Below are 27,367 nucleotides of genomic sequence, written 5' to 3' on the forward strand. Positions count from 1 at the left end.
ACAGATAACTTAGATTTACCAATCACTAGCCTGTCTTGTTTTAATCTTTTTCCAGAGTGTTCACTGAGGTTCAGCATTTGGCTCTAAGAAGCATCTCAGAAAGCTTTACAAAAAACCCTGAAGGTTACTTATTGTAAAAAATTTGTACATACAAACTATTATGGTGTCCTTTGAACAAGTCTGCAAAGACCAGAAAGCGAAACATATCCTTCTTCCTTTACTTCCGCTTTTCATCTTTGCTCCTTTCTACATATTATTTCTCTCTCAGCATAAAGTCAAAAAGAAAGGAATGGAAAAGAAGGGGAATGGAAAGAAATAATAAGGACTGTCAGGGAGATGAGGGGGTTGTTTTCTACCAACAGTACCTTTATACTAATTGCATTTTTATAAATCACCTCTCAGACGATCATAGCTGTCAAGTATTTAGTTTTCTTGTACTTACCCAACCTAACTGAGATGTAGAACAGCTTTGCTGAAATTTCTTGAGCTATAAAGCAAGACAAACAAGACTCCCTAGCAGCCTCTGTTCCCTAGAAAGTGGTGTCCAACCCTCGTTAATGTATGTAAAATATACTGCTAACGTTAATATTGTTCTTGAAAAGAAAAGAGGTCAAGTTTCAACTCTTGACTAGCATGACAATAACATGAATTTTTATTATCAGACTGTGAGTTTGAGATGATACAATACACAACCTACGTCTTTTGATGTACAGAATTGTAGTGTGTTACATTAATTGCCTCCAAAGTGAAGCACAAAACATGAATCCACTATTTCTGACTTAAATTGTTTCACTGACACGACTTTAGCAGAGCAGGAGATCTGCTTTCAGGGGAAGCTAGGAAAAGATACGCAAGTCAGAAATGTTTAACCTATGACACCCAACATTGATTTTTTTACTCAATCTGTATTAACATTGGCCTTCCTATTTTTGCCTTGGTCTTACAGGTGCAGGGAACTCCGCTGCATCCGAATGAGGTCAGTAAGCAAAGGCTCAATCCTTTTTCCACTCAACTAAGCTATAGCAGCACCTGAATGGCAAAAGATATCCTGGAGGTCCCCTTTTCTTGCCTTGTGCAGGGATTATAGACATCAATATTTTAGGATATAAAAGAGGGGAAGAAAAAAATAAAAAGGCAGTTCTTTGGGCAAGTCGAGAGAGGGGATTATTTCCATGGCTTCGTTTGTTTTGTGGCAAGCTGTGTTGACACATAGCCAAGTGCAAACATGAAAGTAAAAACTAACACTGTGTTATATGTAGCAAGGGAAAAACCAACAATCTGGTTTTATAATGCATCAGGAAATTTCCTCAGGAATAATGCTGGCAGAGCATGCTTGTGTGGTATAAAGAGGAAAGAGATACAGAACTAAATAAACAATTGAGGGAGGAGATTTCTAACGGACCAGTTAAAGACCATCACGTTTCTGATATTGCCTGCAAGCAAATTGCCTTGTCACACACTTATACCTTCGTATAAAGGAGAGTTACAGTTAGCCCTTTCTGCTGATTTGCATCACTTGTTTGCTATTACAAGAGTTTTCCTAGGGAACATTTCAATCATTAAAACAGTTGAGCTTGAAGCCAGCTGGGCAACGCTTTGCAGCTCAGATTACAAGTATCCACTGCTTTCAATCAAACAATCCAAAGGTGATTTCCTCCTCCTCCCCCCCCTACCCCATGTGTGAGCTACAGTTAACCTTGGTTTGCATTTCCTTAGGTCTGTGGCTTGAATAACTTTGAAGTAATATTTACATTAAGTCCTTGGAAGCAGTCAAACCTCTGTCTTTCTAATTATTAGTAGGAAATGAAATCAGCTCCTTTACTCCACTGCTGTTCTCAGAAGGGTGTCTCTCTGCTTTTCCTGGAAGGTACAGAAGTCCTGTGGACTTCAGTGGCTGGTCCAGGCATCCCAGCAGGCTGTGTTCTAGTAACACCTATGTCTGAGAAGGACTTGGGAGCCTCTTCCTATGAGGACCTCTAAACATTTTAAAAGGTGAGTGGCAGGATAAACACTGGCACATCTACTACATCGTTATCGTCTATTTGCTAATGACTGAAGGAAAAATCTTTTTTTTATGCTTTACAATCCTTAATGCCTTTGGGAATATTACTTGTTTTTAATCTATACTGCCTTTCTCTTTATTTGCACTTTTGATTAGAGGAAGGTTTATGAATCAACCTTAGTATAATGGAAATATATTAGCAACTATTCAATCATTGATACGTAAGCTCATCTAGAAAAAAAAATTACCTTGCAAATTCACACACTGTTTAATATGCAACATTGATAGTCTTTTAATTTTAAAACCTGTGTTTCCTCTTTTACAGAACTGAAATAACATTTCCGTTTTAGATCAAGATGGAGTTAATGACTCAGTCTCCTCTTTGCTTCTTTCTTTCAAAAGACCACCACCCCTCAGTGCACAGCATGCAGTTATGCAATACTAATGAGGGAAAAGGTCCTTGCATGAATGCTATTAGATGTGTTCTGTGCTGTTTGTCTGCAGTACAGCTGTTTACAGTGGGGAACATTTTATCATCTTTGGCCTAGACCTTAAGAGTAAGAAATGTACTATACAAAAGCTGATATGAATACAATTAGAAAAATGTGCAAGTCATCCAAACTAGCATCCAATCTCTTAAAAGACTTAAAGCTTCCAAAAAGAGGAATTTGCTCAGTGAGTAATATGGACTATTCATCATACACTGTTATTCCAATTTCCTCTGAAAGTTCTTTTACAATACAGTATATGTGTTGTTTTATACCCCTTCAAGTAAAAATGTAAAAGCCCTCAACTTTAAGTTATTACTCCACGCTGCCTGAGACAAGACATTAGTTTCCTATTTCAAGTATGGGAAACAGCAGCAGTTCAGCTATCACACTACCTCTAAAGACACAGGCTTGTTCAGCCATCACTGAGAGATCTTTGTGGTGGAGATCCTCCATCACTGTCTTCCAAGGGACTGCGCACCTCAGGAAGATGTTGCTAACATGAATTTTAAGAGAAATTGCATGATGGTGCTTCTCTATTATGGAGCCCATAAGGTGATATAGCAGTTATTGCATCATAACAGTGCTACATCAGGAGACAGTAACTCAAAACCAAACCAAAACACATGTAGAAAGATGAGTTCTTGATTTGGAGTCTAACTTTAATTTTTGCACATCATACAAAGCGGCACACTCTACTGCAGTGATCAACCAAGATAAATCTTCACTTTGTTCTCTTTTCTAGCCATGAAATGTTGTAAAGCACTAGATAAAGATAACTTATTTTATCCAGCATGCCAGGAGACTATTGGCAATTCATATGAAAGAAGACTTTAGATAGAAATAAAAAAGACAATGTTGATTAACGTAACTCAGTATTTTCCTTTAAAATGGAGTTTAATATAGTTGTAAAATTGAAAGGCTGGGGACCCAAATTCTCTACTTATGCACTCGGAAGATACAGAATGAACATGAACAATACAAGCTTCTCCAAGGCTGTTTCCAGTTAAGGTGCATTACCTGTGGTTTTCTGAAAAAGGAGGAAAAAAAAATCCAAAGCAGAAACCAAACTAACTACCCAAACCTGAGAGATCAACCAGTTAGATATTTCAAGCAATTTCTACTCATTCTGCAGGATGTACCAATGAGCTGCCAGTTTCAAAATGTAAATGTTCACAAAGAAATGAATTTACACAGCCAAACTAATTTCTTGAGGCACTCCCACAACTTATCAGATAACAATGCTCACCACTGAAGATTTAAATCTGAAATTATTTAACTTAATAAGGATGTGATCTCCATTGTTTTGTATGTTGTGTAGGAATTTACATTTGCATACAGGACAGAAAGAAAAAAACCCTCTACTAAACCATTACGGTAATTTTGTAGGACCACTTTACAATGGAGCCAGTGAAGACTGCTAGAACATCTGTCCCTATATTACTAAGAAAATATTAACTTTTTTTTTTTTAAGCAGCCTTACCAAGCAACATTTGAATTTAATGGTTTGCATTTGGGAGTGCTTTATCTCTAAGCTTGGAAAAGACTGCAGTGTTTTAGAATAGTGTTACAAGAAGCTGGACCTTGGTAATTCACTAACATGACTCTCAGAAACATTACAAGTTAACACACTTAGATAAATAAGAAAACAAGGCAGAAGTGGGGGAAGGAAAGCAGCTCTGCATCACAGTTACCAAAGGCTAAAACCAAGATACAGTTACTAAAGGCAACACCACAATACTTTACATGCATTCAAAACATTTAACTACAAAAGCTCATACTATGTTAATTAACATTTCCCAGTGCGGTAAACTCAAGTAAACTGCAATTACTGTGCACACAGATTTCTGACGTAGCGAAGTGACAGCTACCTATATTAAATTCAGTAACTTCTTAAAAGGCTGACAGCTGCGAACCGCTAAGGTCAGGTGCTGTATGCTGGAGAAAGCAATGCAGTGGCTGTGTCAATTTATTTGATCGGAGGCATGCTGAAACTCATAGGAGCCCTGCATCTATCAGGCTTTCACAAATTACACAAAGGAATGAGAATTAAACATACTGCAAAGAATTATAAAATGACGCATCAGGAAGAATATTAAAAGGGAATATTTAAAAATTCACATGTGGATTGAAAACAAATGCAAAACAGTCTATAGCACATAGGGGTCAGGTACTTTGTTGTGCTGAGCTAGGCTCTCACAGAGCTGTACTCAGATATGAGGCCTGCAGGCTCTCTTTCAAGTATGTTTCTTTGTTATTTATATTGTTGTTTGACAACTGTTTACAAGTCAGTGGGAGCTCTAGACACTCAAAGCTCAATAAAAAATATTTAAGCACGTAAATTTCAGTTTATACATGTACATTTAAATATACATTTATGTTTCAAACTTGTGTCAACTATTAAAATTTGGGTGAGACTGTACCATTCTATGTATTGCAGACCTTTGAACCCTGAGAGGTTCTTACCTGTGTTTTTCTTTTCCTCTTAACTCATAAGATTCTTCTCTCAACTTTAAGTAAAACCAACTTATTTTACTTCAGGTAAGAAAAGTAAATATGTAGAAAAACCCCACCAAAAACCTAAATGACCTGAGGTAGCAGCAACAAAATGTTTCAGTTTCTTCCTTTTCTCGTTCATAAGTTCTTTAATCATTTCAGAATTAGAAAATTTTAAAGGGCTAACATACACCCAAAATATTGATGATTCTTAAGAGAACTTCTTCACCTTTCAAAACACTTTGACCATCTGTAATGTCCCTGCCTGTCAGATTTCAAAATCTAAGATCACAGCTGTATATGCAGGCTCTTTAGCCTTCCAAAACCAACATACAAAGGAAGTCACAGAAATAACATCTTAAATAAAAGCAAAGGGCTCACTATTGTCATACCCACTGAACAACTTCATGTACAACTACTGACTAAATCCATTATAGATGTTGACAGCTTTAAATCTATGTATTACGTTTTGGTGAATAAATGCCACTACATATTTAGCCTTTATAGAGCAAAGCTTTTATTTTGTGTATAAATCTGCATTTAATGAGCCTTGAAAGAGATGATTGCTAAATAACAGCCTGCTGCATTCAAGCTCAACTGCCTCCAATTATATTGTTTATAATTATATAATTGTACAATATAATGTGTGTCCAACAATCCCTGTGTTTTATTACTGCACAGCACTATGACACTGGCGTAAATCACCTTTTCACTTTCACAGTCAGCCTCTTTCATTTTGCTTACTCAGCCAAAACAAATGCACATGGAACTGCACTTTTGACTGCTGAATGCATCAAACCAGCCTACCAGCCTCAGCAGAAATAAGAAAGTAATGGAAGTGGTCAACTCACAGAGATGAAAGGCGAAAGAAAGGTACGGTCTATACAAGGAAGTGAGGGAGGAAAAAAAAAAAAAGAAAAAAGAATTAGTTCAAAATCATACATGGTGATTGTGAATTCTGTTTCTTAGGGTGTTTCTGGTTGGCAGATGCTTCCAAGCATATTGCCTATCCAAAATTCCCATGGGAATGAGGGCAAAGCAGCTAACATTGGCAGGTAACGTTCTTTGCATTGTTCTTACTCTCATTTGGATACCGCAGCATTTGCTATAATGGTGCTAAAATTAGCAAGAATCTGATTAAGAAACACGCCATTATGCTGTTAAACACCTACGCAAACCTCTCTCTGTCCTCCACCTCCAAAGAACAACTTTTCTTCTCTCTGTTCCATCATTTGAAAACCAACCCAACTTTTAATCACCGAATTAATACACTGGCACTCAGGATATACTTGTAATAATTTCTGCCACAGAAATTTAAGCCCCAAAGTTATCCATAAAACTCCTTTTTGGCTTAATAGGAACAGCATTTCATTGTTTTGATGTGACTTGTTGGGCACACCTTCCAAAGTAATAAAATTCTTATTTTTAAATGTGACGTAAAGCCCTCTGCCTCCCTCCTCCCTTCCCTTCAAGCACACTCTCCACACAGGATTTTCTTCTTTTCTCTTTAGTCCACAAGTCTTCACACCCAAAACATCTGGCCCTTTAATCAGCGGAGCTCTGGTACTGCAATCCCCTGTCAGAAGGGCTCCCATAGGTCTCCCCATCAGCTGAGGATAGCACACAACTGCCTGCCGCACTCTCCCCTTGCACTCTTTTTGCTCGTGGCTGGCCGAAAGCATTGACTTTGAGTTGGTCTGTGCTGACTTTTAAAGTCTGCAGCTTAAGCCTACTCCAAATCAACAGATTGAATTTTGATGATCCAAAACAACAATGCTTCTAAGGTTTTCGGTGTCATTAGGTGGCTAGTGGTTGAGCCCTTCAGAGGGTGCTTTGGGTGTAGGGCTTCACATCCTCTGAACGGCCCCAGCCTGTCCTCCTCCCTTATCAGCATCTACACACCTTTAAAACTCTTGCACTTGGAGGCATGTGTACAGTGGGATGCCTCCGCCTGTGCTTGATGACTTAAATAGTGAAATCTACTGCTGGTGTTATTTTAACAACCTGGACAATTTCCCAAATTTGGAGAAATCAGTTTAAAACTATGATTATTTTTTTCAATGTTACCAATAAAATTACTGCGAACACCTTTTCAGGTCAATTAACTTCACTATTGCACATCAGTTCCTAAACAGTCCCTTAATTAAAGTCAACGACTGAAGAAAACCAAGGAACCTGAACTTCTCTTAGATTTAGATGCTGTTTTAGAACTGAAGTCTAGATTAAAAACTAACTCGTAATTATAATTATGAAGTTGTTTTAAAATAATAGCTGTCTCACTTTCTTTGATCTTGAGGAAATATTTCAACATTATTTATCAGACAAACTACCTTTCTGTGACATCTCTTAAAAAAATTATTCAGACTATGACCTTAATACAAATGCGTGTATTGTGTTGAATAGAAAAGTATCATGTAGTGAAAAACATCACTGTGTATCTCATAGTTTTGAAAAACTAATTGTCACAGCAAGAAATACCACACAAATAACAAGCACACCAATATTAACTTGTATTTAGATTTAGCAAATAATTTCCTATAGCCAGGCAAACTTGTTAAACAAAATCCAAGCAAAAATCCAATTAAATGAAACATCCAAGGGCAGGCGAGAAAAGGTCCAGTGAAGAGGCAGGCCACACAGCGTGGCACGCAACCATGCACCACCTTAGTCACTTCAAAGAAGGCTGGGGCTGACTGTGGGGCCACAGGGAAAGCAACGTGCTGTCATGTTACAGCAGTAGGAACAATACTGTTGACGAAAGAGGTGCTTTCTGCTAAACTGTGAGAATAAACATACCTCAAATTGCTAAAGTGGTTAAATCAGGTATCTCTCAAATTCAGAGTCCTTTCACTTGCCTTCCAGTTTCCAAGTCTCTAAGATTTGCTTTCCCATGTTTACAAGATCTCCTCAGCAAAAATAAGGGACACATGCTTTGGCTTTTTCAAATTAATGCCAAAGTTTCAAGTGTTCTCCTCATCCCTTTTCCATTTTGCTGCAGGGGAAGGAGGGGTGAGCATCGCAAGATCCCCAGCAAAGAGAAAAGACCACTCTGAGCTCAGGTACTTTGGATACATCACTGGCAGCAGCTCTGTAAGGCCCAACTGTTCACAAGCACCTGCTTGATGCATGAAGTGGTGACACCCCTGTGTTTCAGCATTTTAAATAAACACGTATATGAACTGTTCTCACCTGGCTTGTTTTCACGCAGCAACAGAGAGAGGAAGCACTTGTTGGTTGGCAGTGGAAAGGTAGGGCAGGGGCAAATTTAAAACTGGCAGGGAAGGCAGAACAGACCACGTAAAAAAATTTTATCAGCCAAGGAAAAATAAATATTAAAAAAAAAAATTAAACTAGCCTATATCTTAAATTTTGGGTCAGTTTTCTTTCGCACGTGTACTACATTACCTTTGAAAGGCTTTTCACTAAATCTATCTATACTTGGTTCTTTTTCACACTTCTGTAAATTCAGAACAGTTGTGGTGTTTTGGGTTTTTCCCATGTGCTTTAAGGGTTGTTTTCCTAACTACTATACTTGGACGTCTTCTCTAGAAATTACTGAGTTTGTGTTGCTTTGCACTTTCAGAATATCCATGTAATATAAGATATTATGTCTCCTATACAGGAATGGCTCCAGAAGATAAATTTTTTTTTATTTCTTTTCACTCCTCTCTGGAGAAGTGATCATTAACAGAAGTAATCATGGCTTTAAAAATAAAACACAATAAAATAAAAAAGTGTTTGTAAGCAAGAATGATTAAATAACATTTTCAATCCAAATGAAAAAAACACAAAAGGTAAAAACAAAGACCTGACACACAAGTATGTCAAATTTAAAAGGAAAGAATGAGTCTTCATGTCATAATCATTGATAAAGGCCACTTTCCACCACTCAGAGGTGTAAATTGACAGTAGATAAGAAAGCAGTAGAGAGAAAATATGCATTAGATATCAGAATTTTTGCAGAAAACAGAAATCCTACTACTCTGTAGATGCTAGACGTATCAGATGGGTCAAACTGATCTCAGGCTACATATACATGGATTAACTGATACTTCCACAGGCGCTGCTACCAGGTGCAGCAATTTTCTGATTGGCTTTTCCAGTTATCCCAGGAAACAAAACAAATTAAAAAATTCCTTTTCCAATTGCAAAAGTGCAGGAAAATGTACATGGCCAGGATGCCAAAGTGTATGCACTTCAAGCCCTGAATCTGCAAAGTTAAATGAAGTCTGAGCAATAAAAGCCTTGCATAATTTAATATTTTTTCTTAGAATATGGGGAAAAAATGCACAACTGATAGACTTCAAGCACTTATATGTGGCTGCACACCCAGCAAGAGTATTGCTGAGAAACAGCTGTTAGTTACTTTGACTTCCAGCTCAAATAGACTTCGAAAAAGTCCTCAGCTGTTACCAAAATTTACATACATTAGATTAGCTTCCGTCACAAAGTTGAAGTATTATAAAAAGGTAAAATATTCATGCTTCAACAGCTTTATCAAAAAATCTACCTCTATTTAAGAAAAAAAGAAAAATCATGTCAGTGCATGCGAATAGTTTTCACTTCTCCTTTCCTTGAACAGTCTTGCACCAAATCTCTGCACAATAGATTGTTTTAATTTATTTATTTTTACACAAAAAGATTTCAAACACCTTTTTTTATCCCTATCCCTCAGGCAACCCACTACAATTGAAGGAAAAATGTGGTCTTTTTTCTTCCCCTATTATTTGATGGATATTCATTGACTGAAAAAGTAGTGGAAGCAGAACTATTTATTTACAGGTCCATCAAGTACAGTATGCCTTAATTTGATTCTGTCAAGAGCCTGTAGATGCCACTATGTATTTGAATTCATAATAGAATATGAAAAAAGTAAATTAAGAAAAATAAAATCAATGAGGGCCATTTTAACAGAACACGCTAAAGAATTTCTTGAAAGAAATGGAAATTAATAAAGACAAACTAAAGGCAGAAAAGGTGTTGCTCCCCCAGTATTACATTTTGTTCTGTACTGAGGTTCACGTCCCTGCTGACAGCTGGCAGGTAATACATTACTGCAAGTAACCAATATACATCCCTTGATCAAGCACTACAAGTCTGCGTCAAGAACTTAAAAGTCAACCGTTGGTGTCTTTTTATAAAGTATCTGGACATATGCAAAGATTATGTTTGCATCTGCTGAAACTGCCCTTCTCTCCCTGCTTTCTTCCCACAATCCTTTCTTCCCTTGGAAAAATTGTTTCATTACCCAGTTAAAACTTCATTAGCATAATTTTTAAGGCTGTAGGATATCAGGCAGTCATCCATGATATCGTAGATACCATAAGCCATAAAAATACGTATTTCAGCCATTGGTCACACACATTTTGACTGTGCATGTCATGCAAGGATGGGTTTAAACATTACAGAACATGCAAGTGAACAGAATAATAGCTTTTCCATTTCACACGTGAAATACATGGCTCATTCTAAAGCCTGAATTCCTGGGTGTGGTACTGATATCAGGATCAGTTGGCTTTCCACATGAGATTCATCTGCAAGAAGCCTCCAGGCTTGTCAATGTTAGTATTCCAGGATCTCCATCTTCCATATATTTTACTTCCATTATCTATTACAAAAAAATATTTTCTCTCCTGCCTCTGAAGCACTAACAAATGCTGTTCTTTGGCCATGCTTTCTGAGCTCCCTGCTCATGCCCTGAGCAAAGAGGATTACTTCACAGGGCAATGATTCTTCATAGGACATTTTAAGACTAATTTCAAGCTTCACCTATGCAATCAGATCTTGGGTTATCTGGCAGCTATACCAGAGCCCAAAATGCCAACAGCCACATACCTGGAGTCTGTCTCTAAAAGGCTCTTCAGCTCTTCGTAGGAAGTGCTTGCAGGAAATGACCCCCGTCATTGGATGCTGTTCTCTCCCCTCACATTCAAGACAAAAGCAATTTGTCGGCTTACTGAGAGAACAGGTTCCCACAGGTAACTCCCTACCTTACAGAAAGAAGAAAGGACAACGTAGTTCCCTTCTGTGAATTCACATGGCCTCTTTAAACCCCTCATAAATCCCCACTGAGAAGATTCTCTGAAACATTTTCAGGACTCTGGAGTGTTGTTCTCCTTTCTGAAAATGCTGATATTATTCCTGAGTCTTCTTTAAAAGATTTTGTCACAGTTAAGATTTTCCCTTCACAGTTAAGAGTTTCCCTTCTGGGCCTATCAATATTCCTCTGCGCTGTCAACCAGGGAAGTTTCCAGCTCTAAAAGCGTAAGATAAACTAAAAAAAAGAGGCATTTGCCTTAACTGCCTGTTACTTTCGAGAAGTTCTTAAATTCTCGTACTTATTCTTCACCAGTCTGCCAAAACCATTCATATTATGCTTTTTTTTTTTTTTCATGTTAATAGTATGGATTCAATTTTTAGCTCTGCCCCCGCATACCGATGTTTCCCTGCCTGAAGTCTTATGGGTTCTGGTTGGACTTATTAGCAGGACTCTCTTGTATGAAACAGGACACTTTTTTTTTTTTTTTAAAATGTACTGCATCTAAGCTAGCAACTACGAAGAGATCCAGCCTGGTTTTGCATAGGAACTGAGATGCCCCCTGTACACAAAGCACAACTCATTCCACAAATGAAAAAAATACCAAGAAACAGCAGCAAAACTAGGAGCATGGTGCCTATATACTGAAGTAGCTTTTGAGGAGCAAGGCTGGGTCCAATCAGGCAGCTGAGATGAACAGGGGCTGCTCAGGACCACTGCTATCTCCATTAAAAGCCACCTCATAATGCCTATATTGACTTCTGAAACCAAGAACAGCACAGACACACTTGCCATGGAGGTGCACGGAGCCAGCTTGGGTTCCAGGCATATTTATTTCGTCAGGATTTGCACTGCAAGACAGCTGGCCCTGGAAGCAACCGGTCCACATCCAGACCTAATTGAACATGATCTCCCAGATGGGAGCTGACTTGACACAGAGCTGGCTCCCTGTTGCCCACTATGGGTAACAGAGCCAGTGGGCAGGGCTGCCTCCTACCCTGCACCAAAGCATTGTCACCTTGAGGGAACACGATCCCATGCCATTAACAGATTAGCAAAAACAGTGATGTGCACTTATTCTCAGCCTTAATGGTGAGAGAACATCACAAAAATCACTTGAACTGAAACTGGAGAGTATTTTCCCATCCCCAAACTGCTGCTGCACCCACACTGCTGCTTCAGGTCCAAGTCCCATATTTTCAGGAGGAAAGCAGGAAGAAGGGGAAAGGAAGTTTCTTCCTCAGTATCTGATATATATTTACAGATATTTTCTCTGTGAACATTCAGTGAAAGAAAATACGAAATGCAATGCTCTGACGAGGTCAAAGACTCCATTAATTTATTACAAAACAGTATAGGATTTCTGTGTCTTGAGGCAAACTGCTGCATGGGAAATGGTGATCCCTGATAACGTAGTACAGTTACGGTACACTTGAATTTCTAAATACAAGTGCATTTAGATATTTTTTTAATGGCTTGGCTTAAGGGTATTCTGAATCCCCTAAAAAAAATGCTATTTTACTATACTTCATCTAGCAGCCTAATTAATTCTATTTTGGAACATATAAATTGATCACATTTTGATTAACACACAAATTCCAAGACAAACAAGGTTTTACATGTCTCATAAATGTTTATATATCAGGACATTTCTTGATGGAATATTCTGTCGCTCCCACACCTCCTGCTTCAAGAAGATAATTATTAAGACAAGAACCTTCAACAAAATATAAAATTTGAAAACAAGACCGATACAAAGTCAGAAATTTCTTACTGTGCTTTCCAAAAGAAATGAATTCTAGAAAGTATGAAACGAAGATGAAGAAAATCTGGCACTGTTAATATAAAACCTTGTATCTTGGACTAAAAATGAAGGTGTTAAAACCTGTACGCTGACCTAACAGTCAGAAGTGTTATTCAAAAAGTAAAAGCAGATCTTTAATTGCTGAATAGATGCTAGAAGGTTTTTATTTTCCTTTTTTTTTAAACACAAGTGACAGTGTAATATAAACCAATTTATGGGATCAATATTAAATCTGTTAAGATTAAGAGGTATCTTTTATCCCTATCCATAAAGCAATCTAGTCCTCCTATATCTCATCATCAAACATTATGGTTTTGATCTTTGTTTAGTCTGAGATTAGCCCAAAAGAGAACAAAGGCTGGGCAACCAAGGGCAGCAAATTCTGCCATAACCAAACACATTTCATGTTTACTGCAGGGAGCTGAACACATCTCAAACTACAGCTCTGTTAATGAATGAGTTTTTCAAATAACTGCTACAGAAGTTCTTTATCAGGCTGATACAAAAGCACTAGACAATAATTAAGCAAGTCCAAGTGGTGTAAAGATAGTCCTAAAGCTTTAGGTTAGAGGGAAAAATTTTCCCTTTCCCAGGAACTTTGGAAGGCAACTTACAAGCTGCCCTCTACAGATGTTGCTGCAAGCACTGGTGTATGGAAAAGGCCACAACACTCAGCACTGTGAATACTACAGCTTGCTCAAAGCCATAAAGGACAGCTCCAGAGAGACTACCACAATTTATGGAGGTGCCCAGAGTTGGACAGTTCATCCTAGGGTACATTTCTGCCTCCAAAGCATCAGGAAAACACAAAGATGGCCTGAAGCATTCTTATATTTCATTCTCCAAAGCCTCCATTGTGCTTCTGAAAAGGCAAAAGGGAAAGAAAACATCTATCAGGATACTTCACTACAAATTTTCCTTGAAAGAAAGCCAGCTACGTCAAATGGGGAAGATCAATTCCCTGTAAAATGTTAATAATACATAATAAAGATCTTTCTATCTTACACTTCAAGGGCAAAACCAATGCAAAGATTTTAGAAGATTCTCTAATATGTTATAGATGTGACATCTTTTTTAAGTGAAAGATGTCTTGAGGTACAGTCCAAGGATGTTTCTCTCCTCAATTTACAAAACCAAATTCTTCATATCCAGAGGGCTCTTATTAACTTTTTTCCTAATCTGATTTATGAGGTCATTACTAACAATGATTACTGCTACTACTTATGGTGCATAAAAATATTGTTAACTTCATTTAAAGTTAGTTCTGTCCCTTCCTCTGTCTTATCTATCCTCCAGCCTCTATTTGCATTGGTTAGTATCATAAAACAAAAGAAAATCGGGAAGATTTTCAAGCCTAAGGACTGCACTTTATAAATTGTCTCTCAGAAGAACTACACAGTTGCACAAGCAAGTTATAAAGCCAATAAAATACTTCCTAGAACGGAAAGTTTCACAAATAATGTTCAGGCATCACAGACATGTTTGTGTAAGTTAGGTGAATTTTGATCCTTATTCCTTTTGAAAATTGTAGGTCAAAACCCTCAGTTGTAACAGTCTCAGTGACAAAGCATACTATTCTTTTTGATGCAATTTTAAACAGCTACAACATAAGGATTAGGAAGACTTTCCAAAGTTGAAATTGTTTGATTTTAATTAGTAGTTTCCAAAAACCATGCGAACTTCGCACTTGTATGTTTTCACTGCTGAATAAATCCCACATTAGTTACTAGAAAGGTCATAACCCACCACTGCTGCCGAGCAATGAGGGCACCGTGATAACACCTGCGTTTGGAACACCAAGCTATTTAACTGCTTTCTGACAGTACCTCTGGGGGATTTCAAGCTTTTATTTAACCTCACAATAGTACACTTTGGGTTACTAAGTTGTATTTTATTGTTGTTGTCAAATCACATTCCATAAACCTCAAGGCAGCCTCTCCCAGCCCAGACATGAAGATCTAACTATAAATAAAGCACAGAGATGGGAGTTCTTGAAGAAATGCAGTGCTTTTCCTAGTGAACAGTTTCTGGCAGGTTTCCATTAATACCTCAAAGACATGCATAGCTGAAGATAAACCAAATAACATGGCTAATACTACTGGGAAAGGTCTGAGTTCGCAAGGATCACTCAAAAAACCACAGCTTATGTTCTGTGTCTTACTAAATAAAACTCTAGAGTAATAGAATATTCATGAAGCAAAATAAAATGAAGACATTAATTGGAACAGGAGTCATCAGAACAAACACCATGTGAAACATGCATAGTAAAATTTGAGACAGTAAATCTGTCTGTTGCAGGTGTTCTGGTTTAGGCATTTAAAAATAACCATTGTGAAGCTGTATAGTGCTACGTCAAGTCAATAAACATTGTCCTTTGATTAAGTAACTTTACTAGTCTTGGGGAAAAATATTATTGTTTTCCCATGTTTTTCAGATCATCTGAAATCTGCTCATTTTTCCTGAGTTTTTGATTCAAATATTTTGTACTTAAAAAAAAAAAATAGACACAAAGTTTTCCCTGATCTCATGTGAATTAAAATCACTGTTCTGAAAGCTCAAGTACTGACTAGTTTATCTTTCTTAGTGTTTACTATTAAATCAGAAAAAAATCCTACTAAGCCTACTTTAAAAATTCTTCAAGACATGGCAAGCAAAATATAGGATACTATTCTGAATGACTTCAGCCCCAAATCTTTTAAACCATTTGCACGCTTCATTACTGAGTCAAGTTGTCCCATTGATTATTCCAAGTGATAGAACTGAAACTTAAAATTAAACATAGCAACAAAGTGAAAATTATACATTCTGGTGGAAAAACTTGCCACTTCACTGCAGTCACAGTCATCACCAACACGAGGTTTAACTGGCAATATTTTTTTTCTTGAAGCAAAGTAGAACACTTCCAGAGAACTCACCATACCAAACATCATGCGATGGTTCACCTGTTTTACACTCACACTTGTCTTTGTCAGCCTTGTTCTGTAGCCCTGATAATGTAAAGGCAGGAAGGGAGCTGTTGTGATTTAACCCCAGCCAGCAAATAAGCACCACGCTGCCGCTCACTCATTCTATGCTGGTGGGGTGGGGGAGAGAATCAGAAGAGTAAAAGTGAGGAAACTCATGGGTTGAGATAAAGACAGTTTAACAGGTAAAGTAAAAGCCGTGCACACAAGCAAAGTAAAATAAGGAATTCACTCACGACTTCCCATGGGCAGTCTCCATCTCCAGGAAAGCAGGGCCCCGTCACACATAATGGTTACTTGGGAAGACAAACGCCATCACTCCCAATATTCCCCTCTTCCTTCTTCTTCCCCCAGCTTTATATGCTGAGCATGACATAATATGGTGTGGGATATCCCTTTGGTGAGCTGGGGTCAGATGTCCCAGCTGTGCCCCCTCCCAGCTTCTTGTGCCCCCCAGCCTGCTCACTGGTGGGGTGGGTGAGGAGCAGAAAAGGCCTTGACTCTGTGTAAGCCCTGCTCAGCAGTGACTGAAACATCCCTGTGTTATCAACGCTGTTTTCAGCACAAATGCCAAACACAGCCCTGTACCAGCTACTGTGAAGAAAATTAACTCTATCCCAGCCAAAACCAGCACAGGAGCAAAACATAGGGGAACCTTATTACAGTACAGTCTGGGGAGGGCTAGCCCACTTACAGAGCAGAGTCTGTAGTGGAGTATAGTAGCCAACAGAAACACTCAAGTTCAAGCTGCAGTTCACAGGGACATGGCAGTAACACTGTGAAACAAGCATTTTAATTTGTATTTAAGGGGGGGGGGGGGGGGAAAGAGGATTATACCTTTGGCCATCCGATTTTTTCCCCCCTAAAATATCCTGAAGTAGCATGCTTTTTGGGGAGTGGGAGGGAGAAGGGAATTCATTGAAAACACAACTGTCTGAGAGAAATAACATCAAAATGTAGTCTGAACTACCCCTAGTTAATTCCCTCCATCAAAGAATTTATTATCTCCTTAACTTCCAAAACATCAAAGGATATGCAAAATTGTAAACAGGTCAATTTTTCTGAAGGAAAAAGATGCTTTATACTATACTACTCTTCAGTTCCGTGTATTTCTGTTCTCATTGTGGAAATAGAAGTATTTGAGGCAAACAAAAAATAGGGAGACACTTATTTTGTTGTTTTAAGTTTCATTACTACATCTGTATTGTAGAAGCCAAAATATTTCAAGTCTCTTTAAATGCATACACGGCACTAAGTACATTTCCCACAAAAGCCACAACTTTTGTCACAGTTTTTCTATGACGACTTAACAAGAGAAAATGAAAATAGAAGATATATTTTTAATTCACCCTAGTTCAAAAAAGGAGAAAACTGGGGTGTCTGAGCAAACAAAACAAAACAAAACCCTGTGGGACAGTGGGCTTAAATTTTTCCTAGATGCATTGTGAAATACCATTCTTCTGATGTAAGAAAATGGGAAAAGGTAAGAAATAAGTTTTTTAGCTGTATACTTCCTGACTTAGTAGATAATGACATGATATTACTGTACCATTTTGCAGTCAGCTAAGCAGCAACAACTAGACTATAAAGTGTAAACGATCACAGCACAACTGAGTTGCAGGAAATTAACATTCTTGCAAGTGGTGATGTTCAATAGAAATTAATGCTTTAGTCCTGAAAATATCACTCACTCCTGGGTGCAAAAATGGTAAATCAAGGCACCATAAATACCTCTAATCGTCATTAATAAACCCCTGAACAGAGATGGTGAACATAACTCTGAGGCAAATTCAGAAAAGTCTGACTGTATCCTGAGATGCTGGTAACTTTTATCATCAGTCCACCTGCAATTCCTCTGTAGCAAATTACTTACAGATATACAGAGAGGCGCACACACCTTCACAAATGGCTAAGCATTTTGACTATACTCCAAAAGTGTAACTGAAGCCTTCTGTGGACACGCCTACGCTAACCCAGGTACCAGTTACCACACAGACACTGCAGCAGAGCTCAGCATTAGCTGCAGAGCCCTGCCAGCGAACCCCAGCTACCTTACAGGGAACAACACTACTGTCACCAGACTACAGCCCCAGTCTGCCTGAGCTGATACTGCTCCATGCTAATGCTCCTGGAGTTGTGCAGAGACAACTGGAATATCTTTGCGCATGCATCTTTTGACCAAGACCGTTTTTCCCCTGCAGATGAGCAGTATGGTAAGTACGTGCTGAACAGAGAAATGCCCATAGTAGGTATATGTAGTTTCTCAGTCCTCATGCAGACCAAGCATCCCTTTCAATATTTCCCAGCAAAACTGACTGCAAGACAATCAGGGACACGCAGAAGTTGTTTGTTCACTCTGATTCAGGTCTGCAGTTTGACCATGTGCTGGTGAAACTGAAGATTTGGTTTTGGACCTTCTTAAAAATGAAAAGACCAGTTTCTGCTTTGTGGTGATGATGAAGCTGATAAGTCCAGGGATGGGAAGAAACTCACATCTCTATATTCAGCAACAAAGCAGAGCTAACGAGGGATAAAGCACTACCCCTTACTGAAGTGACCTCAGTGGACTGCTGCAAGGATCCTAAATCAGCAAGTGTTAGGAACATTTTAGTTACACAGCCCATCATCCTGACACACCAGCTCTAACACTGAAACAGCAGGGAAACATACACATAACTTCCCCAAGACACCACCATATCTTCAGGTCTCATAGAAGTGCAGCACTTTTCAGATTCCATCTTAGGTTTTAACTTACAACTGTGCATTGCTTCCTCACAGGTCTGGTTCTTCTAAACCTTGCCCTGGCGTACACATTTATGCAAAGGCCAACGTGGGTAATACAATGATACCCTGTCAGAGGAGTAAGCAGGTATACACATTGTAAGGAGATGGTAAATCAGATTCCTAAAACATGCTATTTTGAATTGCAAATCCAGAGGATAAATAACATCCTTTGACTGTTGAGAGAAAGTGCTAGCATTGCTACACTGCATAAAAGGTGGGAAGTGTGAGTGCATATGTCTGTGTTTGAAAGAGAGGCCATGAAAATAATGGAATGAATATAAGTACCACAGCCTAGATATGGAGGTATCACAGTAGGGAATGGGCATGGTAGGGAGATTTAACTGTGCAATACATTGTTACTCATTTATTTGGTTTGGGCAGCCTCCTCCAGAGCACACAGAAAAGTCATAAACTGATTTTAAACAAAGGCATCTTCAAAATTACTTGGTGCCTGCAGAAAACAGCTGGACAAGAGACAAGAATTTATTCTCTTTCCAAGCTCTTTAAAAAGAATTGCCTTTCATATTGACATCTCCCTAGTTGCAAATGACAGGTAGATTATCAGAAGTGAGGGCATATCCCTCGAAATGACTTTTTCAGGTTCTTGCAAACTGTACAGGTTTATTCCTTTTACATTTCTGAGGCAATCTCCAAACTTATATGTAAGTACAGGTTTTGATGATGAAAATGACAGCATGATCCCCCCAACTCAAATGAGTAAAACAACAACAAAAGCAAGGATCTTCATAAATGGTTAAGTAATTCAGTGTAGACCCATCTGACAGCTGGCCACCTGTAGCTATAATAAATGATTATTTGACATGCTATCGCTGATTTTCATTATTCAGCTATTCCCCCTAAGACATCATGCTACATTTAGTTTTAAAGATTCAATCCCATATTTCTGTCCTCATTTTTACCTGATAAACATCAAAATAATCCAAAAATATTTTAGGACTTAACCTTAATGACGAAACCACAATCTTGCATTGAAGTTACACACTTATAATCCTTCTTAATTTAGAAATATCATGAATAGATATATAAAATAGAAAATAATTATTCACAACTCTTTATTATGAATGAATAAAAACAGAGATCTAACCGAAAATGATTGGCAATTTATTTTTAATGTGGATGTTTTGACTTTGCAGAGGTCCCTTACATGTGGATTTCTGAAAGCATTAAAAAATTAGAATTATTTTTTACCATGGATGAAATACCTGGCATTATATATATATAACTATTCATTGGCTTCATAGTCCTCTAGGGTGTATCGCACATCTACATGATATACCTGACTTCTAGGCCTGATTTTTTTTAAGCCAGCAAATGAGTAAAAAAGACTGCATAAATCTGACAACTCTCAGTTGGATAAATTTCTCAGAGTTTTTATAAAGAAAGTTTTATTCCCACTAAGAGCTGAGAGAAACGCATAGTCATTAAATTTTTGCCAGATAAAAAGCAGTCACCTCTGCTGTCCCTCAGATTTACCATACAGATAACTGTGGACCCAGGCAGAAAATGATATTTCAAAACAAAATGATCCAGATTGACAAGAAGGAAAAAAGAAAAAAGTACAGAGGCCTTCAGGATGTAGAAGAAATGCATAGGCTGGAATTTCAGTCCCTCTCTCAGTAGCACTAGGGAAAACTTCTATTAGATATGAAGAAATAAAATGTATTCTCTATACTGTCCTTCTGGAAGTACATGCTTGCAGGTCTGGTCAGAGGCTAGTGTTTCTACTTCCTCATTTTCTCCTTTCCCAAAGTGCATAAAGAGGTTCTCACAGAACTTCATATCACCATGGAAGGCCAAACTAACCAGGAGCTCAGTAAAGGCACTTCAGCATGAAGTTGTATGAAGCTACTGTCCCTCTGAGGTGCATGGGATGTGGCAGTTTCACTTAAAGAGTTTCAAAGTGTTGGCTCAATAAATCACTTCTCAGCGGTGATACTTCAACCATCACTCTTCTTCTAAGCACCTCTTTATTAAAGGCTGTTACTGTATGGAGATCCCCATTTGGCTTTTGATCATTTAGGTTCAGGACTGGGACCCAGCATAAGGAAACTTTTTTCTCTTGGTTGATGTTCTTCATCTGCAGAAGGGTAAATGTGTCATGAATGAACATGACTTTTGGTCTACCAGCCAATTCTCCGGGACTGAGAAGCAGCTGGCTGAAGTAGCTGCAAATGCAGAAAAAGCACAAGAGCACAAACCTCTCCCCCTGCTGTTTGCTCGCCATGCCCAGTGGGGCTTCCCTTTGGAGGGACAAGCATGGCTGCCCTGACCAAACTGTTGTCACAAGCAACGGAGCAGACTAGAAGTTTCCTAATGGAACCGCATCTGTGTCAGCCAGCCCTCTCTGCTCTGCTGAGCCCCCAAGCCAGCAAACGCAGCACCTGCCAGCCTCCAGCCCCCACAGCCAACCCCTGTTTCAGGGGCAGTGCTGCCTCCAGCACATGGCGATACATTTCAGCTGGCATCCTACACCTTCCATGCTGCTCCTTGTGCCCTGGGCACCCTTGAGGTTCCAATGTGGGGTCTTGCACAGCCTTGACCCCCACCATCCCCATGCCAGCCTCTGCCCCTGGACTGGCTGGACACCTGGGGCATGCCACCACAGGCGGTCGCCCTTGAGTCCCTCTTCCTCTCCAAGCAGGCCCAGGCCTTGCAGCCCATGGTAACTCATGAAAAATCTGGTCCTGGATGGATCCTGCCAACTTTTTACTCATTTATTTGTTTTAATAAGGCTGGGAGGCTCTGGCTGTTATCCTGATGTGAGATGGAAGCATTTTTACGTTGTGGGAAGGGAAAGGCGTGTCTGTTGCACACACCCTGCGAGATTTCCCCCCTCACCCCACGTCACTTCAGACCTGTAGTCAATTCATAACTAATGCCATCTCTTCTCCTTACGCCTGGACAGAAAGTAAGTATCAGAAATAATTATAATACTTACTGACTTCACAGTTAGCACCAACTGAATAACCTGCTGTAATGGTATTTCTCCTGCTTTAGGCAGGACATGACATCTATTGTTTTTTTAATGTCAGGGAATACGACTTGTGTGCTTGTGTTATTTGTTTCGTTGTCAGCCTGGTCAATTTGAAGAGAATGGAATTTATTATTTTAATACCCAAAACCTGATTTCTGCCCACTGTATGCAGGGCAACACAGAAATACATCAGAAGGCAAGGACGACAGAGTCATTCAGTGACAAAATAGACCCGACGATCTATAAATGCAACTGGATGTGAATTTTTGCACCTGTAAGCACCCTTTAGGATAAGTTAAATATGCTAGAAGGTGATTGACAATTTTCATCAGTCCTAAAGACTGAATAATTTAAATGCAGGACTTCTTCTTGTCTAATACAAAGTGCTGAGCACAGAATCCTAAACAAACACTGTTGAATTTAAATCTAGTCTGCACAAAATCTGAAGCAGAGGAAACAGTTTACCCAAGGTGAGCATGCATGCTCCATGGCTGCAGTCCCATCTGATTACTGGAAAAGTGGCAGGAAAATCTACCCAGACTGCAAAGGGAAAAGGATAGGGTATGTTAAACTCATCTGAAAAAAAACAGGAACAACAATAATCCCAAGCCCTATAACTGTGCTAGGGTTAGATGACAACCTGTGTTTGCCTTGACTTATTACAGCAAAGTGCTGTGTTAGTGGGAGATGAGCCCAGATCCTCATGCATCCCAGTGGATTCACCATTTTGCTGAAGAATCAAGTAAGAGTCTGATGAACCTTACTGTCATTTACAGAAAACCTCAAAAGAGCTTCAGAACTATGGGAAGGTAGTAGAGTAAATCCTTTAACTTGGGAAGGAACCTACATGCACGTGGGCAGGCTGGCTGTGCTTGGGAATCAGCTGGTGCCAAGGAAGCTGAGGGAGATCTGCTTCCTCCCATGTCCCAGATCATTCAACACTGTATGAGTTAGTTGTTGTTCCACCTCCATTGGCCAGTCCTTTTCAAAAGCTCTAGCATGAGCCAGTTATTTAGTCGGCTTTTCCCAGCAATATTCATAAAACTGAATTTCCATAATTACATCTGCAAATTAAGCTTAGGGGTGCCTTGTATGGGAATTCTTTAATATCAGCATCACTGTTGTCAGCCAGTGATGTATTAACTCTGGTGGTGGGATGCTTTGGGACTTAGCCATCTCACTTGGCTTTTGTTTTTCATAAAACTCAGGCAAACCTCCGAGACTTCAGAACACTGTGAGTTTTAATTTCTCCTTCTCTGTCTTTTCTCATGTCTGCAAGACCCCTGCAATTCTGACACGCTTTTCTTAGAGTCAAAACATCTCAGCCTTTAGCGCACCAATGCACATAGTGCTGGCAGTGATAAAGCCAGGTTTCACCGGTGTTGTGCTGTGATTTAAGACAAAATGCAGATTGATGTGCCACTTTTCTTTTTTTGTAAATAAATACTTCAGTACTGTAATGAATAACTGACTGATTTATTACACTAGAACTGCACGTTCAGTTTTAAACTTTATAAGAACCTGCTTAAACATGCCCTATACTTTTTGTAGCATAATCTTGATAGCTTTACACAAAACTACATCCAGTACAGGCAGCTACTCCTTCCATTAATGATAAAGGCTAGAAATATGCTGTTCTGGGCAAGCTGTCCAAATAACCCTAATTGCTTTTTTGACAGCTGTCATTCTCAGAAGTAACTATGACAGTCCCATTCCTGCCCCTTTCTTCCCTCATCCCCATCAAACTGACATTTCTTTATAATCTAGCTATGATTAGCTAGAAATAGCTAATTTGCACAGCTATGCTTTCAACAAATGTTCAGGGGGATATGTTTGCAATCATCCAGTTTCTCCTAGGTTAGTATTCAGTTTGCAGCCACCAAAGTGCTTTCTATCCTTGTTGAGAAAGGGGTACAGGACTGCCGGTCAGGCTCCTTTCAGGAAAGGGAATCAATTTCAGCCAAGTTAACCTCCTGTAAATAAAGGTATGAACTTTTACCTACTAATTTTTCTGTCCAGACTACTAATGTACACATAAAGAGCATCTGGTTTTTCTTAGGAGCGAGATAAATAAGCCACTACTCAGTTAAAACCGTACTGGTTTAGGACAGTGCATCAATGTCCTCCTAAGATACGATCACAAATAAAACTGGTTTGTGTTTGTGGCTTTTGGATAAAATATTCTGTTCTTCTGTCCTGATTTTCATAAAAAACACATCACAAAGCCTGTTAAGTTCTTATGAGGATCAGAAGATGCCTGAATATGAAAAGTGACTTACGTGCACATCTCTAATACTTGAAATCTCTCTGACAACATTAACTTTAAAGCACACATTTAATGAATATAATTACTGCTTAAACAACTATAATAACCAAAGTATGAAACATTTATCTGATGATGAGATTTCAGTGAAGCCAATAAAGCTTGTCTTTTTCTTTTCACAATGTGTCACTACATTTCTCTTCAGTTTTTAATCCAGATGCAATCTGGCATGACAAAAACTGCTGGCTTCCCAGACACAGTCTGATAAGCCAAATTTCATGCTGATTCAAACTCTGCTTCAGCGGGAGCACGTGGGTTTCAAAGACAGCATACAACAGTTGTCGTTGTTGAGAAACTTCTGAAGAAAGATGAATCACCGCAGCCAAAATAAAATTGCAGATTACTGTGATTTCTTTTATGGAACAAGGCTCTCACCCATTTCCATCTTTGCATTCATCTACTGCACATGCTTTTCTGTTTGTTTTCTTTCTGATATTGCACAAACTCATAGTGGTCAGTTCCTACTTTTCTTGCTGCTATATCAAACAATTTCATTTCTATGCACAGAGCACATTCCACTGGAATAAAAAAAGAAAACAAACCCCAACGATATCACACAGACAAATTTTCTTCTGTATAATCCTAAGTGGAACCAATGCTTTCTTATGCTGCCTTACTTCCATTCCTTATAATGAAAGGTGTGGGGTTGGGTTTTTTTGGTTTGGGGTTGTTGTTTGTTTTTTTTAAATTAACATTTCCATTTTTGTTACCACCATCTGGACTGAAGGTCTTTGCTCTATTACAAATGCAAAAGAAAAATAAAAGAGATTAAGAGTCCTACTCTGCTTCTCTCTCTTTCAACTCTGAAACTGAGACGCATTGACACTGATGCCAACAGAGTTACCCAGACTCAGATATACAAGAATAAAAGACAGAATAATTTAAATATAAATTTGGACCAAAAATCAGACTTGCCTTCACATAAAAGCTTGTGATAATATTGCAATTGGCAAAGCACATTTAGCTAAATATGTATGGGTACAGATAAATATGTATATAGTCTATGCGTGTAGCTGCAGAAATACAAAAAGAGATAGAGATGAAACCTGTTTAGCTCTCTAAGAAGAGAAAGCAAGTGGGGAAATCAATTTGGAATCTGGAACACTTTCACAAAAATATTCTTTTGGATCATAAAATACTCTTTTATAGACACGCATGCATGCAGGCAGACTTACTGAAAATGGGCTAATATTGCTTCTGTCAGCACCTGATGCAACAGCAACATGTGCTTATTTGTCAAGGAAGATGATTTTCTCCAGTAAGTTAATGTCCTCAATTATAGTTTATCAGAAAACACTGTTGTTAGTATTCACTCTGAGCAGAAGAATAGCTCTGATTATGTCTTCATCCATTTGATTTTTCTCTACACATGGTCCACACTGGCTTACTGTGTTTGCTGCTGATTAACGGAGAACAAGCATTGGGTATAGCAGTCTATATTAAGCATGTGTTTTATACCAACTAAACAAATCTGAGGCAATTAAAAAAAAAAGTCAAAAATACGGTATTTCCAGCATCTATAACAGAAGATCCCAGCAATGCAAGCTGAATCTTCCTTCAAATTCTCAGATCTGGAGTCACGTCTGTCAGCTTAATCCTTAAAGCACCAGGACAAAAGACAAGGGACGAGGTGTAAAGTACCATTTTGGGGGAGGGAAAGACGAAAGGGAGGAAAAAGAAAGATGATAATCCTCAGAAGTCCTAGAATCGTAATTAAACTTCTGCTCAGATGAAGCAGCTGATGCACTTAGTGAGCATACAACCCCAGGAATAACCCCTCTTTTCTCCTGTCCTTCCTCCATCACCTAGAGGAGTAATATCTTCTAGTGACTTTGAGAAGAAGGAATCACCAACCCATCCTTTCTCCAGTGATCTGGGCGTGCCCATGGCAGCAGGATCACTCTTACTAAACTCCTCAGCAGGGGACTTAGTAGCAGAAAATATGTCCTGTTTGTTCTTTATATCAGCTTGAGAAGACGACAGTGGTAAAGGCTTGAACATTTCCTTCCTTCCTGTCTTGTCTGACTACTGCTAGGTATACATGTACATGCTTCTCCATTTGGAGAAGAGGAAGGAAATTTGTTCAAAAGGATGGAGAGAGGAGACAATTTAAAGAAAGTTGGGAAGTTACAGTGTCACCACATTTTGAACCTCTAAGACTATGTCTAAGAACCACCATACAGTTTAGAAAGAAGAGTGGTGCTGCTCCCAAAAGGCAGTTCCTCTAAATTTAGAGACTCATCATCCTAGCTGGACACAGTCCAGCTGGACATTAGACCTCTGTCTCCACCCCATCACCATGTAGGCTATTTCATTTAAATTTGCTGAGGCTTTTATGAAGCACCCTTCTTACCTAAATTTTCAAAGCAATTTCAAAAGCATTATTTTCAACTCACACACAAGAAAGGCAGAGAAAAAAATTAAGTGGTCTGCCCAAGGCAGCTTCTCAACCTGCACCTGCTCTCAGCAAATCACTCAACAATGGCTGGGCACATCTATGTGCAACAGAAAGTCAGACACATACCCAAGCTAGCTTTGAATGTGCCAGCAGCAACACTGCCAGCAATATAAAGTTATCAGCACGATGCTCAATGCTGTGCTGAGAAACAGGGAGTAGCAGCCCTCAGAGAAGCACGCTAGCATAACCACACAGAGAAAATACTCAAGCAACGATAGCTGGGGGCATGGTGCCCACATAAACCTATCCATTCTTAGACATAGCATTAATTTGCCTGTAGGTGGAGCTCACGAATACATATACGATTCCTGCATTTTGTGGGATGAATACCATCTCTCACATACTCACCCTAGCTCCCTCTCTAGAACCTTCACAAGCCTTACATCAAAAGCTAACACAGAAGTTTTTAATAGAAATTACCATACAGGGTCAAAGCCACATAAGTGTATATTCAGAATAATGCATACCTGACTGAAAAAGATGGGCTGTTCTTGCTTTAAGTTATATAAGACTCAGTAATTTTGATTACCCATCCTGTTAATCTATTCATAGAAGCGACTGTATCTCCCAGGAACTCCTTTCGTCCTTTGTCCCCACCTAGACTCAGGCCCTTCCCTGTAAGCCATGGGGAAACATCACAAGGATGCCTCCCCAAAGACCTAGCACCCCAAGCATTGCCAGCTAAGTCTCTGTGTCCATTTATCCTGATTTTACAGCAGCAAAACTGTGGTGTTCAGGGGGCCTTATATCATGAGCAGAACCAGATAAGCATCTCTTTTTGCATTTGTTTGATTCCCTGATACCAGATAGGAGGAGAGCCATTAGAAACACCAGCTTCTTCAGATTACATGCTTTCTCATTGAGAAGTGAGATTTTAATAATCCACTCTGTTGTCAATTGCTGATATTTAACCTTTCAGATCTGAACAGGTTTTTCAATTGTTGTTATCTTATTGTTTACACATGCAAAATAAAAATCGTGGTATGTTAGGAGGCATCCTGTAAGGGTTCACAGATA

At 38.9% G+C, this 27,367-nt stretch overlaps 1 protein-coding gene and 1 long non-coding RNA gene across 3 annotated transcripts in view; one reads left to right on the forward strand and one right to left on the reverse strand.

Moving 5' to 3' along the window:
- The window catches only part of LOC104050949 (poly(rC)-binding protein 3), a 512,398-nt gene that overhangs the window by 313,663 nt on the left and 171,368 nt on the right, over positions 1-27,367 (reverse strand). The gene's annotated exons all lie outside the window — the stretch shown is intronic.
- LOC135311717 (uncharacterized) lies at positions 1,692-8,500 on the forward strand. The gene is made up of 4 exons (XR_010371303.1): positions 1,692-1,992; positions 5,735-5,859; positions 5,956-6,041; positions 7,985-8,500. It is a non-coding gene; the product is annotated as an uncharacterized LOC135311717 (long non-coding RNA).

The sequence above is a fragment of the Phalacrocorax carbo genome, chromosome 2, assembly GCF_963921805.1.
Source record: "Phalacrocorax carbo chromosome 2, bPhaCar2.1, whole genome shotgun sequence".
NCBI classification, from domain to species: domain Eukaryota; kingdom Metazoa; phylum Chordata; class Aves; order Suliformes; family Phalacrocoracidae; genus Phalacrocorax; species Phalacrocorax carbo.